Source organism: Rhinopithecus roxellana, chromosome 9 (genome assembly GCF_007565055.1).
Source record: "Rhinopithecus roxellana isolate Shanxi Qingling chromosome 9, ASM756505v1, whole genome shotgun sequence".
Classification (NCBI taxonomy): Eukaryota; Metazoa; Chordata; class Mammalia; order Primates; family Cercopithecidae; genus Rhinopithecus; species Rhinopithecus roxellana.
Genome location: NC_044557.1, coordinates 9,686,781 through 9,700,528, shown reverse-complemented (window position 1 = coordinate 9,700,528; position 13,748 = coordinate 9,686,781). Strand labels below are relative to the sequence as shown.

Sequence of the window (13,748 nt, the reverse complement as noted above, 5' to 3'; positions counted from 1 at the left end):
CGTTACGCAGAGTCCCGGAGTTAATTTTGATCCTAATCTGGCTATATCTGCACCCCAGCCAGCCATCTTCCACAGCAGTTAGGTCCCTGACAGGAGATGGCACCCACGAAGGCACAAACAGCAAACTGGTTTCTGCCCAGGATCTCTGCCAGCTCTGCAGCCTTGGTGATGTAACTGACGTAGCTCAGCACTCTCCATGCTTCTTCCCAGCCTGAGCCAAGCAGCATCTGTCCCTTGGGGCCTTGCCTACCCCACCTTCCACAATGAAAGGTATTTCCCAAGAAAAGCATACTCACCCTAAAGCCAGGTCCCTCCCTACCAAGTCTCAGCACTAGATGCTGCTTCAGAAGGAGGAGCAGAGCAGAAAGACCACAGAGGGAAGAAGGGCATTTGTGGCTCTCTCATAGCTCCTACCAGAATTTTACCTTTTATCCAAGGTGAGAATGGAGGCAGAGTGAGTGGCGGGGAGACTTCCATCATTGTCCAGATCTGAGATGTTAACTAGGGCCATAGCATGTGGAGAAGAACAGGGCAGACGTAAGAGGCATGCTGGGAGGCAGATTTCCTTTGCCTTTGCCAGGAGTTAGAATTGGGAGGAGGTGAGGATGACAAGTTTTCTTGAACAACTGGAGAGATAGTAACACTGCTTACCAAGAGAGAAAAAACAAGAAGGGGTAGCTTCTTCTGGAGAGATAATAACTTCGCTTTTTTTTTTTTTTTTCACCAAGTCTCACTCTTGTCACCCAGGCTGGAGTGTAGTGGTGTGATCTCTGCTCACTGCAACCTCCGCCTCCCAGGTTCAAGCGATTCTCCTGCCTCACCCTCCCAAGTAGCTGGGATCACAGGTGCCTGCCACCATGCCCGGCAAATTTTTATATTTTTAGTAGAGATGGGATTTCGCCCTGTTGGCCAGGCTGGTCTCGAACTTTTGACCTCATGTGATCCTTCCACCTCGGCCTCCCAAAGCGCTCAGATTACAGGCGTGAGCCACTGCGCCTGGCCCCAACAATTTTCAATATTAATTTTTCTATGATGTAAGTTGCCTGTTTTTTTCTGTAATTTGCAATAACTACGAAGAAACTCTCATTAGGGAGCCTGCTCCTTGCTGGGAAACAGTAAAAAGCTGGCCATTCTCATGCAAACCGTTAATGATGGCCTGACACATTCCTCAGCCATTTGAAGAGTCCCTAAAGCAGCCCCACAGACAAAAATTTTCCCAAGTGTTTAATGTTTTCAGAGGTGCCCTGGGCTAAGTTATCACTGGGAGTGCACCCCAGCTGCAATTTTCTTGAGAATGCCACTGTTTGCTGGGATAAGCAAAGCTCTTAATAAAGATTTCAGTCGGTACTTACAAAATGCTCCTTCATTGTTGGCTGACGTTAGGAAAGAACAAATAAAAACATACGTAATTTATTAATTTCCTTCAGATCATACTCTCTTCTTTCTAATACTTCCCAAAAGGCCATTGTAAAAGTTGAGTTATATAGGATGTTCATTTAGTAATGGCAGAAGAGAAGAGAAAGACACTCTTATTATAGTCTTAAAGCCTTCACTGGCTTAAAACCTCCTGGGGCTTACACATTTGGCAATGGCTATATAAACAAAAGTGTAAAGATTTCCATGATAAGTCACTGAAAAACAGATGGTAAGATGCTTAAGTGGTTTTTTAAAAGATGAGGACATCTGTAAGCATCCATCTGGAAGTAATTATAATTCAAAAGTCTTTTGTTACTATTAAGCTTCCAGTTGACTTCCCCTACTAGAAAACAATGGACCAGCTTTTTCTTAAAATAGTCAGACAATAAAACCCAAATAGACAATAAAACCAAAAGACAGAAAATTTTGAAAACCCACAGATTTGCCTGGAGGCAAAGTTTAGAATTTCCACAAAAATCCCCCAGCTTCGAAACTGTTAGCTTTCTGCATCAAATGTAGTGGAAAATAGAGCTTTGATTTTATTTTTTAGTCTATTTGTGCTGAAGTCAGTGCAAGTAATTCTAGCTCTTCATTAATATTTCATGAGCCACAGTGAGATGGACTTTTGTCTGGTGATGACTACACTGCAGGATAATAGGCCAGCGTCCTCTCAAACTTAGAATCGCCTCATCTCAGCATCCTACTAAACAGAACATCACTGTTGACCAGCATTCAGCTTACGTCTCGCTGCTGATAGTAACAAGGCCTGTTTGTGACTTCAGCAGCATCTGGTAATCCGGTGTTACATGACTCAGAGAAAGCCACATTCCCCTGTTGCTATTTTCAGGTAGGCAGCTAAACCCAAGGAGAGTTTAGCATGGATTCGGCAGGTCTGTTTTTCTAACCTCATCGTGTAAATTCTTGAATGAGAATCTGGCGAGCAGCCAAAAAAAGACTTCCTCTGAACTCCTCCTCCTCGAAGCCAAGCATCTTCAGAAACTCTTTCCTTCAGGTTCTGGAAGCCTAGAACCCTTCATATGAGATTTGTCCCTCTCTCCAACACATTTTATGCCTCCTGTCCCCAGGCAAATGGCTTTTCCATGCTTTTCCTCCTCCCCTTCATTCGACTTCCAGTTCTGTCTGAAGTCAGAGGCATGCATGGGGCTGAGAGTGGCCTGGATCACAGGTTCCCCCTCCTCCACCCACAAGTGAGCATCCAACTTTAAGACCAAGTATTTAAGACCAGAGGACCCTACAAAAAACTCACTGAGGCCAGGCACGGTGGTTCATGCCTGTAATCCCAGCACTTTGGGAGGTCGAGGCGGGCGGATCACGAGGTCAGGAGTTCTGAGACCATCCTGGCTAACATGGTGAAACCCAGTCTCTACTAAAAATGCAAAAAATTAGCCAAGCATGATGCCATGTGCCTACAGTCCTAACTACTCGGGAGGCTAAAGCAGGAGAATCACTTGAACCCGGGAGGCGGAGGTTGCAGGGAGCCGAGATGGCACCACTGCACTCCAGCCTGGGTGACAGAGCAAGATTCCATCTCAAAAAAAGGAAAAACAACTCACTCAACGCTCTGCTACTTTGCTATTGAGTGGCCCCTAAGTGTGCTGGCAAATGTGGTATCTGTGGAAAATCATCCTGCATCCAAGGCAAGATAGTATTAGAGAAAGATTTCCCAGGCAGGGGAAACCTAGAAGGCAGGACGACCAAGAGGAGGTAAAATTAGGAGTGAATTGAAACACATTGTGTTAAATACTCAGAAACGTTACAGCAGAGAACAAGGAAATGAGAATGTCTCTTGAGGCTGCAGTACAGGAGGATATTCCTGGAATGCTTTTCATACACCTTGGAACCACAGTCAGTGGGAGCTCAGAAAACAGTGCAATCGAAATGAATGAGGCTCATGAGGAAAGGTGCTTTGTTCTTAATGTGGAACAGCAACAAAGACCCAATCATTTGAACAGGCTCAAAAAAGTACTGGGAGAGAGATGTATAGGGCACAACTGAGGGACTAAGATAAAATTATAGCATCCCAGTGCAATGCAAGGGGAAGGCTTACAGCTGAGAGTTAGGAGGGAGACTCCCTTGTTTTTGTCCATCTGCTATAGTTGGTATATTGGGGATTACCAAAGCTGTAAAATCCCAGACATAGCTCTCTGGCTTCACGTTCCACCCCATTTTAATGTCATTAGTCATTTCTTCAATGCGAAAATAGAAAGAGGGCCAAATGTCCCATCAATTAACTCTAGCATATCGTAACAAAAATCTGGGAGGAGCGATGGAACTAAGTGGCCAGATGGGTTGGTATCGGAGCTGTCTTCACATTGGTCCCATTCTTCCTTATCTCAGATAACAAAGCACGCAGATTCCTCCTGCTTGTGAACCATGTTTTTTTCTGAAGCATTTGATGTTTTCTATGTTTTGATAGCCTTCCTGTATCTATTAAGATTTAAAGAATCTTGACTGGGCGCCGTGGCTTACGCCTGTAATCTCAGCACTTTGAGAGGCCGAGGCAGGCGGATCACGAGATCAGGAGTTCGAGACCAGCCTGGCCAGCATGGTGAAACCTGTTTCTACTAAAAATATAAAAATTAGCTTGGCATGGTGGTGCGAGCCTGTAATCTTAGCTACTTGGGAGGCTGAGGCAGAAGAATTGCTTGAACCCGGGAGGCTGAGGTTGCAGTGAGCCGAGATTGCCCCATTGTACTCTAGCTCTGGGTGACAGAGTAAGACTCTGTCTCAGGAAAAAGAAAAAAAATTTAAAGAATCTTTCCAAAATATTTAAAGAGTAAGAGAGACGCTCTTGGGGATGGGGAGTGGCGGGGCAGGTAACGAGTCTCCTGGGAGGCCAGAGGACAGGCTAACAGGCTCCTGCATCTCATAGCTTCTTAGGATCCCCGAAAATGAATGGCAAGCTTATGCTTTGCATTTTAGAGGGGTAGGAAATGAGGGGCCAAAAGATTTAACCAGGATACAGATTAAGTTTGAAGGTCATTACTGGCTACCATGTCTAAGGGAAAGGTTTGGGATTCCTGCCTTTGGGTCATTGTGGAGCCATCAAAGGTAGGGGGTACTGTCACCCTGATCCTGAAATACAACACCAGTCCGGAAAAACATCCATCTAGAAGTACAGTCTGTAGGGTAGAGTCTCGGGTTCAATGAAGTTATGAGGTGGGTGGTGAAAGGTCAGAGCTGCCTGACCCATTCATGATGCTTGACAGAGAGCAGTCCATCTGAAGATGGTTGACACTGAAACTATTGAAAACGGCATATGCATATGGAAAGAAAAGATGGAAAATGTTGGGAGATGGGATAATGGGTGATTTTATTTAACTCTTAGAAATTTTCTTTATAGAACCTTGAAAGCAATGAATAAAGGCAGGCACATGCAGACAAGGCAGCTATGGAAAGGAAGTCATGAAAGTTAGAAGCAATAGTTGGAATAAAGCAATAGATAAAGGAGATACAGAAAAGTAAAACACTGGACTTGCCGAGCTACTAAAACTTATAAACTTATAAAGACTACTTCTGGGAGTGGTGATTCATGCCTGTAATCCAAGCACTTTGGGTGCCCAAGTTGAGTTGATCACTTGAGCCCAAGAATTTGAGACCAGCCTGGGTCACATGGTAAAACCCCATCTCTATTAATGATACAAAAATTTGCCAGGCATGCTGGCAGTTGCCTGTAATCCCAGCTACTCGGGAGGCTGAGCCAGGAGAATCTCTTGAACCTGGGAGGCAGAGGTTGCAGTGAGCTGAGATCATGCCGTTGCACTCCAGCCTGGGCAACAAGAGTGAAACTCTGTCTCAAAAATTAAAAAAATTAGCTGGGTGCAGTGGCTCGCACCTGTGGCCCCAGCTACGCAGGAGGCTGAGGTGGAAGGATCACCTGAGGCCCAGGAGGTGAAGGTAGCTGGGATCTATAATTGCATCAGCGCACCCCAGCCTGGGTGACAGAGTGAGACCCTATCTCAAGATAAATAAATAAATAAATAAATAAATAATCATATCAACACAGAAAGTTATAAAGCAGCATTCAAAATCATATATACACTCTCTTGTAATCATGTAAATAATTTTGTGAACAAAGGGAAGGAAATGCAAAATAAAATTTTAAATATTGGCATGATGGATTTACGGCATGTTATTGTTTTTAAAAATATACGTGGTAACAGTTGTTGAGCATTTAATAATTCCAGGCACTATGTGAGGATTTTACATGAATTATCATATATATTCCTCCCAGCAACCCCATAAGCCCAGTACTATTATTTTCCTGATTTGACACGGAGAAGTTGGGGTGACCTGCCTGTGGTCATAGAGGTAGTGGTGGTACTGGGTCCATTTGATTCTGAGTACTCTATTATCCAGTATGAGTATATTATCCATATACCTTTTTTTTTTTTTTTTTGAGACAGGGGCTTGCTCTGTCACCCAGGCTGGAGTGCAGTGGTGTTATCTCAATTCACTGTAGCCTCTGCCTTCCAGGCTCCAGCAATCCTCCAGCCTCAGCCTCCCAAATACCTGGGACTGCAGGTGTGCGCCACCATATCTGGCTAATTTGTTGTTGTTGTTGTTGTTGAGACAGGGTCTCCCTATGTTGCCCAGGCTAGTCTCAAACTCCTAGGCTGAAGTGATGCACCCATGGCCTTGGTCTCCCAAAGTGCTGGGATTACACGGCTGTGGGCCACCACACCCAGCCCATTATGCTATTTTTCAAAAGGCTGCTATTATAATAGTGTACAGGTAGATATTTAAATGCATGCTTATATTAAAAATTTGGAGATTAATGTTCCTATGGCAGAATGATATCATAGTCCTGGCACTTGATATTGGACGTTTCTTGCTTCCGGTAGAGAAGTAACATTACAGAAAGTAGCAATACAGAGGGAAGGATTGTTACGTGAATAATGGTGAGCCATGTCTGAGAATGGATTAAATGCGTGTGATACACTTGTCTTTGACAACTTTTGACTGATGTGGAAGGACAGAGGTGATGGAAACTCAGCAGTCAGAGGAAGGAAAATGTCTGCTGGGTGTGTATTCTCTCTCTTTCCTTCTAGAGTCCTTTGTATCTAGAGTGTCTGAGACTGGGGAAATGAAGGTGACCAGTAGACAGTTGAAGAGAGAAGGGACAAGTGCCTTCCTGGGCTGGGTTCATACATTTTATTAAATTCCCAGGTATGTTATCAGACAGAAAGGGTAAAGATACACTGAGTCATGAGGTGAAACACGGAGGGATACATTATTAGTTCTCTAATCATTCATCACATATGTGTTAAATACCTTTACACAAAACAGAATCAGTCAAAGCATTATTAGGAACATGAAGAAAGCCATGTAGCCAGCAAAAGTCCAGATGCCCTGGTACCAGCAAGAGCGCAAAGCTGGTATTTGAGGGGCTCTTGCTTCAGGCTATGAGCCAAAAAAGATTACCAAGACCCTCCACCAAAGAAGAGGCACACATAGCAGATGATATATGAAAAGAATGCTCAACATTGTCAGTCAAGAGGGAAATGCAAATTAAACTCACTATGAGCTGCCGCTTATGCCTATTAAAATCGCCAGGAAAAAAAAATCTGACAATTCATCTACTGACGAGGATGTGGAACAATTGAAGCTCTCATTCATTGCTGGTGGGAATAGAAAAAAGATACAGCTCCTTTGAAAGACAAGTTGGCATGTTCTTAGAAAGCAAATAAACATGCACTTACTCTGTGACCCAGTGAGTATTTACCCAAGAGAAATGAAAACATACACCCGCACAAAAATCTCTGCACAAATGTTTATAGAAGCTTTATTCATAAGCACCCAAAACAGGAAATAACAAAAATGTCCATCAGTAGGTGCCTGGATAAACAGTTAGAAGCATATAGTTGAGTACTACTCAGCAATAAACAAGAATGAACTACTGATACACACAACCAGGTAAATCTCAAAAGCACTACGCTAAGTAAAAGAAGCCCAGACTCCAAACAATGGCATGCCACATGATTTAATTTGTATGATATTTTGAAAAAGGCAAAACTATCAAATCAATCTACAAAGTAATAATGTATTTAAAAATGTTAAAATCGCCGGGCGCGGTGGCTCAAGCCTGTAATCCCAGCACTTTCGGAGGCCGAGACGGGCGGATCACGAGGTCAGGAGATCGAGACCATCCTGGCTAACACGGTGAAACCCTGTCTCTACTAAAAAATACAAAAAATTAGCCGGGCGAGGTGGCGGGCGCCTGTAGTCCCAGCCACTCGGGAGGCTGAGGCAGGAGAATGGCATAAACCCAGGAGGCGGAGCTTGCAGTGAGCTGAGATCCGGCCACTGCACTCCAGCCTGGGCGACAGAGCGAGACTCCCTCTCAAAAAAAAAAAAAAAAAAATGTTAAAATCATACAGGCCACATTTTCTGATCAAAATGTAAAGAAACATATAAACTAGTCAGGCTAGTCAAGAAATTAAAAATAAACTTCTAAAAGGCTGTGGATAAAAAATCTGAGCATCAGTTAGATCTGAGGTATTTGAAAATAAAAATAGTGCTATATAGCAAAACTCAATGGATATGATCAAAGCAGTAATCAGATAAAAATTTATACTTTTAAACCCACTTATTAAAAACCAGCAGTGACTGAACGTAAATGAACTAAAACTTTAGTGTGAGAGGCCAGGAGAAAACGAAGTCATTTTTTAAAAAGTAGATAAAGAATAATGAAAATAAAAGCAGAAATTAATGAAATTTACAGTTAACAGAAAGCAAAATTGATCCATAAAGCCTAAAGCCAGTTCTTTGGAAAACAGAACTACAGACTAACCTTTGACAAATCTGATTCAGATAAGAGGACAGAAAAGCCCAAACCGTCAGAAATGAGTTATGGTGCATAACCGGATCAAGACTTTTTTACACAAAAACCAAATAACATGTACAAGTTTAATGCCAATGTATTTGAAAATCTTAGGTAAGATAGACACTTTTCTGAAAAAATTTAAATTTAAAATATTGTGTCATATGGTAGTAGAAGATCCTAAACTACATAGAAAAAATCGAAAAGGTGTTATGAGATTTGTCCCTAAGAAAGGCATCAGGCCCTGGCCAGGCACGGTGACTCATTGCCTGTAATACCAGCACTTTGGGAGGCTGAGGTGGGCGGATCACTTGAGGTCAGGAGTTCGAGACCAGCCTGGCCAGCATAACATGGGGAAACTCCATCTCTACTAAAAATACAAAAAAAATTAGCTGGGCATGGTGGTGCGCGCCTGTAATCCCAGCTACTCGGGAGACTGAGGCATGAGAATCGCTGGAACCCGGGAGGTGGAAGTTGTAATGAGCTGAGATCGGGCCACTGCACTCCAGCTTGGGTGATGGAGTGAGACTCTGTCTCAAAAAAGACATAGAAATAAAAAGATGGAAATTTTCCAGCTTTGTTTTAAAAGGCAGAAAAATAAGAATATTTAAACTAGACAAGGATGGCCAAAAAAAGGAAAATTAATGAAGGGAGATCCTATTCATAATAGGAACATAAATCACAAAACTGCAAATTCCTATGCATAGGAATAATCACATAGCAAACATTTATTGAGTGCTATGTGTTGCAAGCACAATTGAAGTGCTTCACTGGTATCGCCTCATTTAATCTTCACCTCCAGGATACTCAGTATCCCAGTTCTACTGACGAAGGAACCAAGACTCAAAGAGATGGAATAACTTCCCCAGGATCATGCAGCTAATCAACAATGGAGTTGAGATTTAAGCCAAATTCCCAGTCCTCACAGTGGATACAGTTAATCTTGATTTTTTTTTTTTTTTTTTGCCAATTTTATAGGTAAAAATATCAAAAAAAGATACCTAGTTTTAATTTGCATCTCTTTGTTTTACATGATTTCCTGCCACATAAGTTTTAATATTTATTCTTGAATCACATTTAACTTCAATTTTGCATCTTCAGTATTTATGAAATCTTTCATTAGTTGCATTCTCTCAAATGAATTCATCCCACTGGCTTCCGGCTACTGTTCGTCTGTCTATTCTAATACTTCATTGAGAATACCAATATTTTTCTAAATTTACTTTTGATAAAACTGAACATTTTTTCACAGGTGATTTTATTTGTGTGTGTGTGTGTGTATATATATATATGTAGTGTGCGTGTGTGTGTTTGTATACGTGATTTCTTCATCTATTATTTTTTCATTTATTAGTGAGTAAAATGTTTTTTAAAAAAAAGTATCAACTATTAGGTTACCCTGAAGTATGATTTGTATAGGCAAAGTAGGATAAAAACTTGATTCTTTCCCCTTATTTATCACTCTTCAAAATTGTTCCCTATCACTGTCTAAATGTAATCAGTGAGTTTTTTTTAGTACCGTCATGAATTCATAGTTTTTCACAATTTTATGTGTTTCAATGCACTGCAATTGGTATACTTTTTTTTTGAGGTGGAGTCTTGCTCTGTTGCCCAGACTGGAGTGCAGTGGTGCAAACTCAGTTCACTGCAACCTCTGCCTCCTGGGTTCAAGTGATTCTCCTGCCTCAGCCTCTCAAGTAGCTGGGACTACAGGCACATGCCACCACACCCAGCTAATTTTTGTATTTTTAATAGAGACGGGGTTTCACCATGTTGGCCAGACTGGTCTTGAACTCCTGACCTCAGGTGATCCACCCACCTCGGCCTCCCAAAGTCTGCTGGGATTATAGGCATGAGCCACGATGCCCAGCCTCAACAGACCTTTTCTTACCACCTAGTCTGCTAAGCACAGAAGTTCTGCCCTTTGCCTATGCTTAGCTTTGGAGTGAGGGCTGATACTACCTGAGAAAGAATAAGAAAACTCCTTACCATGTTGTTAGATTCTCCATAGATTGTCTCCTTTTCTACATCTGTTTGCATTTATTGAATAAATGATCTTGATATACTCAAACACTGTACAAGCAAATCGTTACTATATAATCAAAGCATTTGGGTTGTGCCTTTGCCATTTCTCAGATACTGAACTGTTGGGACTGTTAGAAGTTGGAGAAAACCTAATTCATACCTGTGTCATCAGTAGATCCACATGTGCTAATGTGGAAAGAGCCTCAAGCTACCCTGTGAGGTAAAGAAAGAGAGGCACAGAACAGTGGTATACCATGCTTCCATTTTCTTAAAAATGCCTGTGTATAGATATCTGGAAAGGCATACAGAAAAACAAATGATGGCGCTTTCCTCTAGGACACAGCTGTCACTATAAACCCGTCAGTGTTGTGTGGTTTTTCTTATCATGTGCAGGTGCATATTTTAACATGACTTCAAAAAGTATATATATGTATACATATATATTTTGTTTGTTTGTTTGTTTTTGAGACGGAGTTTTGCTCTTGTCTCCCAGGCTGGAGTGCAGTGGCGCGATCTCAGCTCACTGTGACTTCCGCCTCCAGGGTTCAAGCAGTTCTCCTGCCTCAGCCTCCCAAGTAGCTGGAATTACAGGCACCTGCCACCATGCCTGGCTAATTTTTGTATTTTTGGTAGAGATGGGGTTTCTCCATGTTGGTCAGGCTGGTATCAAACTCCTGACCTCAGATGATCCACCTGCCTCAGGCTCCCAAAGTGCTGGGATTACAGACATAAGCCACCATGCCCGGCCTAAAAATAATATTAATAAATTATCACAGCTGAGTTAGTCAACTCAGCTGCAGATTAAAGTGCCCAGTCACCCAATGCACTTGACAGTTCTGGACAGAAGCATTAAAGTGGCTTCACAGGAGCTCCTATTCCTCACTCCACATTAAACATTGCTATGGGTTGAATTGTGTCCCCCCAGAATATATGTTGAAGTTCTAACCGTGATGCCTGTGAATTTCACCTTATTTGGAAACAGGGTCTTTGCATACACCACCACATCTGGCTAACCAAGTGAAGATGAGGCCAAACTGGATAAAGGTGGTCCTGAAATCCCCATGACTGGTGACCTTATAAGGAGGGAGACCTTCAAAGACCCAGGCAGACATAGAGGGAAGAAGGGCAAGTGGCAAAGAAGGCAGAGATTGGGTTTCTGTTGCCACAGAGGTTGCCAGAAGAGGCGAGGAAGAATCCTCCCCTAGAACCTTCAGAGGCGGGTGTCTGGCCCTGCTGACGATTTGGTTTTGAACTTTTAGCCTCCAGAACCACAAGAATGAATTTCCGTTGTTTTAAGCCATCCGGTTTGTGGTAGTTTGTTACAGCAGCTCTAGGAAACTAATCCAGATGTTAAAGTTTATTCTTACACAGAAATTGAGGTTTCTAATAAAAGGTGTGTGGATGTGGCTACTTTGATCACTCACTGGGCTCTGGCATCAAGACCTCTGGCCTTGGCTATATTTTCATTTTTCTTTCTCTTTTTTTCCTTTTCCTTCGTTTTCTTTTCTCTTTTTTCCTCTCTCTCTCTCTCTCTTTTTTTTTTTTTTTTTTTGAAACAGGGTCCTGCTCTGTCACAGGCTGGAGTACAGTGGCTCCGTCGTGGCTCACTACAGTCTCAAATTCCTGGGCTCAAGTGATCCTCCTGCCTCAGCCTACTGAGTAACTAGTACTATAGGCATGCACCACCACATCTGGCTAATTTTTTGATATTTGTAGAGATGGAGTCTTGCTATGTTGCCTGGGCTGGTCTTGAATTCCTGGCCTCAAGTGATCCTCCCACCTTGGCCTCCCAAGGAGCTGGGATTACAGGCCCTTCTTAGTTCTTTCATGCCAATCCAATTTTAGGTTCTTAGCCTTGGTACTTTGGGTCCACTGTGGATTCCCCTATTCTCTCCTTCTTTCTCTTCCTATTTTTGATCTTATCCCTTACAGATCTCCCTTCATGTCCCTGCCCCCAGACTGTAATTTGTGATATTTGCTGTCACCTCTTATCCATTCTTGTGCACGAGATAATCTTAGTTTCTTTATGTAGTTCACTAATTTAACAAGCCGGACTGAACTGAGTGTAAACAGGCAGTGAATTTCTTCTCCTATCACCACATTCAAACAGTATCGGTTTTCCCCTCCTCTCCCCTCAACTCTTATCTCGTGCAGATTCTAGAGTTTTTCAGGTCAATGTCAGTATTAGAACAGTCTCATTTTCAGGCGTTAAAAAAATTCAGTGCTCACTTCAGCAGCACATATACTAAAACTGGAACAATACAGAGAAATTAGCATGACCCCTGCGCAAGGATGACATGCAAATTCGTGAAGCATTCCATAAAAAGAAAAAAAAAGCAACAAATTGTTTTTTAATGTTTAGTCCCGGCCAGGCGCGGTGGCTCATGCCTGTAATTCCAGCACTTTGGTAGGGATCACCTGAGGTCAGGAGTTTTAGACTAGCCTGGCCAACATGGTGAAACTCTGTCTCTACTAAAAATACAAAAATTAGCTGGGTGTGGTGATGCACACCTGTAATCCCAGCTACTTGGGAGGCTGAGGCAGGAGAATCACTTGAACCTGGGAGGCGGAGGTTGCAGTGAGCCGAGATCGCACCACTGCATGTCCAGCCTGGGCAATGGAGCGTGACTCTGTCTCAAAAACAGAACAAAACAAAAGGTCAGTCCCCTTGAAATCAAACTTTAGTGCCCTCCATTTCAGTTTCCCCTCACCCAGCTTTGGCTTCTCCAGAGGTCGGGCAGACCAACAGTGGCAGGGGACAGGAGGAGAGCCCTTCCAGTTCCTCTCTGTTTTCTCTCCTTTCCTAGCTCCGCTGCCGTGGATGCAGCACTGCTAAAGACAGAGGTGGTGTTGGTCAGTGGGAATTCAGACCAGTCTTCCCCTACAGGGATCTCCCCACTCCTGCCTGACCTCCTCAGCTTTGGTACCAATCATACAGCCCTAGGGTCCTCCTCCCCAATCCAACAGTTTTGCACAGGATCCTTCAAGAAGATTCAAGCTTGGCTCCCTTCCATGTCTCCCATGGAAAAACTCACCCATCCAGGCAGCTGGTTGCTTCCCTTTTCCCTAGACCTGGCTGTTCCAACTGGCCCTTCCCATTCAGTCTCAGGCAGTCCGGAGGGAAGCTGCAGTTTCTGTACCTCTCAGACTCCGCCAGGTTCTCCCCAGGAGTCTTCTGCATCATCTGAGGACCAGGACAGGGCTGGTGCCTGAGTTTCTTTCTTTTTTAAAAATGTGTTTGGAATTGGAGTCTCGCTATGGTGTCCAGGCTAGTCTCGAACTCCTGGCCTCAATCAAGCCTCTCAAGTAGGTGTGGTTATAGGCATGAACCACCCCACCTGACATTTTTACTGATATATTTTACCGTATTTTATCGAATTCTAGATTCACTATTGTTTCTTGTATTCTATACTTACCCTTGGGGTCTACTTTTCTCGGTAAAATATACTTTAATAATTTTCTT

At 43.0% G+C, this 13,748-nt stretch overlaps 1 protein-coding gene and 1 non-coding gene across 3 annotated transcripts in view; both read left to right on the top strand.

The window, feature by feature from the left end:
• RGS20 (regulator of G protein signaling 20) overlaps window positions 1-13,748 on the top strand; it is a 111,077-nt gene that overhangs the window by 52,764 nt on the left and 44,565 nt on the right. The window lies entirely within an intron of this gene.
• LOC115899744 lies at window positions 12,507-12,612 on the top strand. Its single transcript, XR_004059355.1, has one exon. It is a non-coding gene; the product is annotated as a U6 spliceosomal RNA (small nuclear RNA).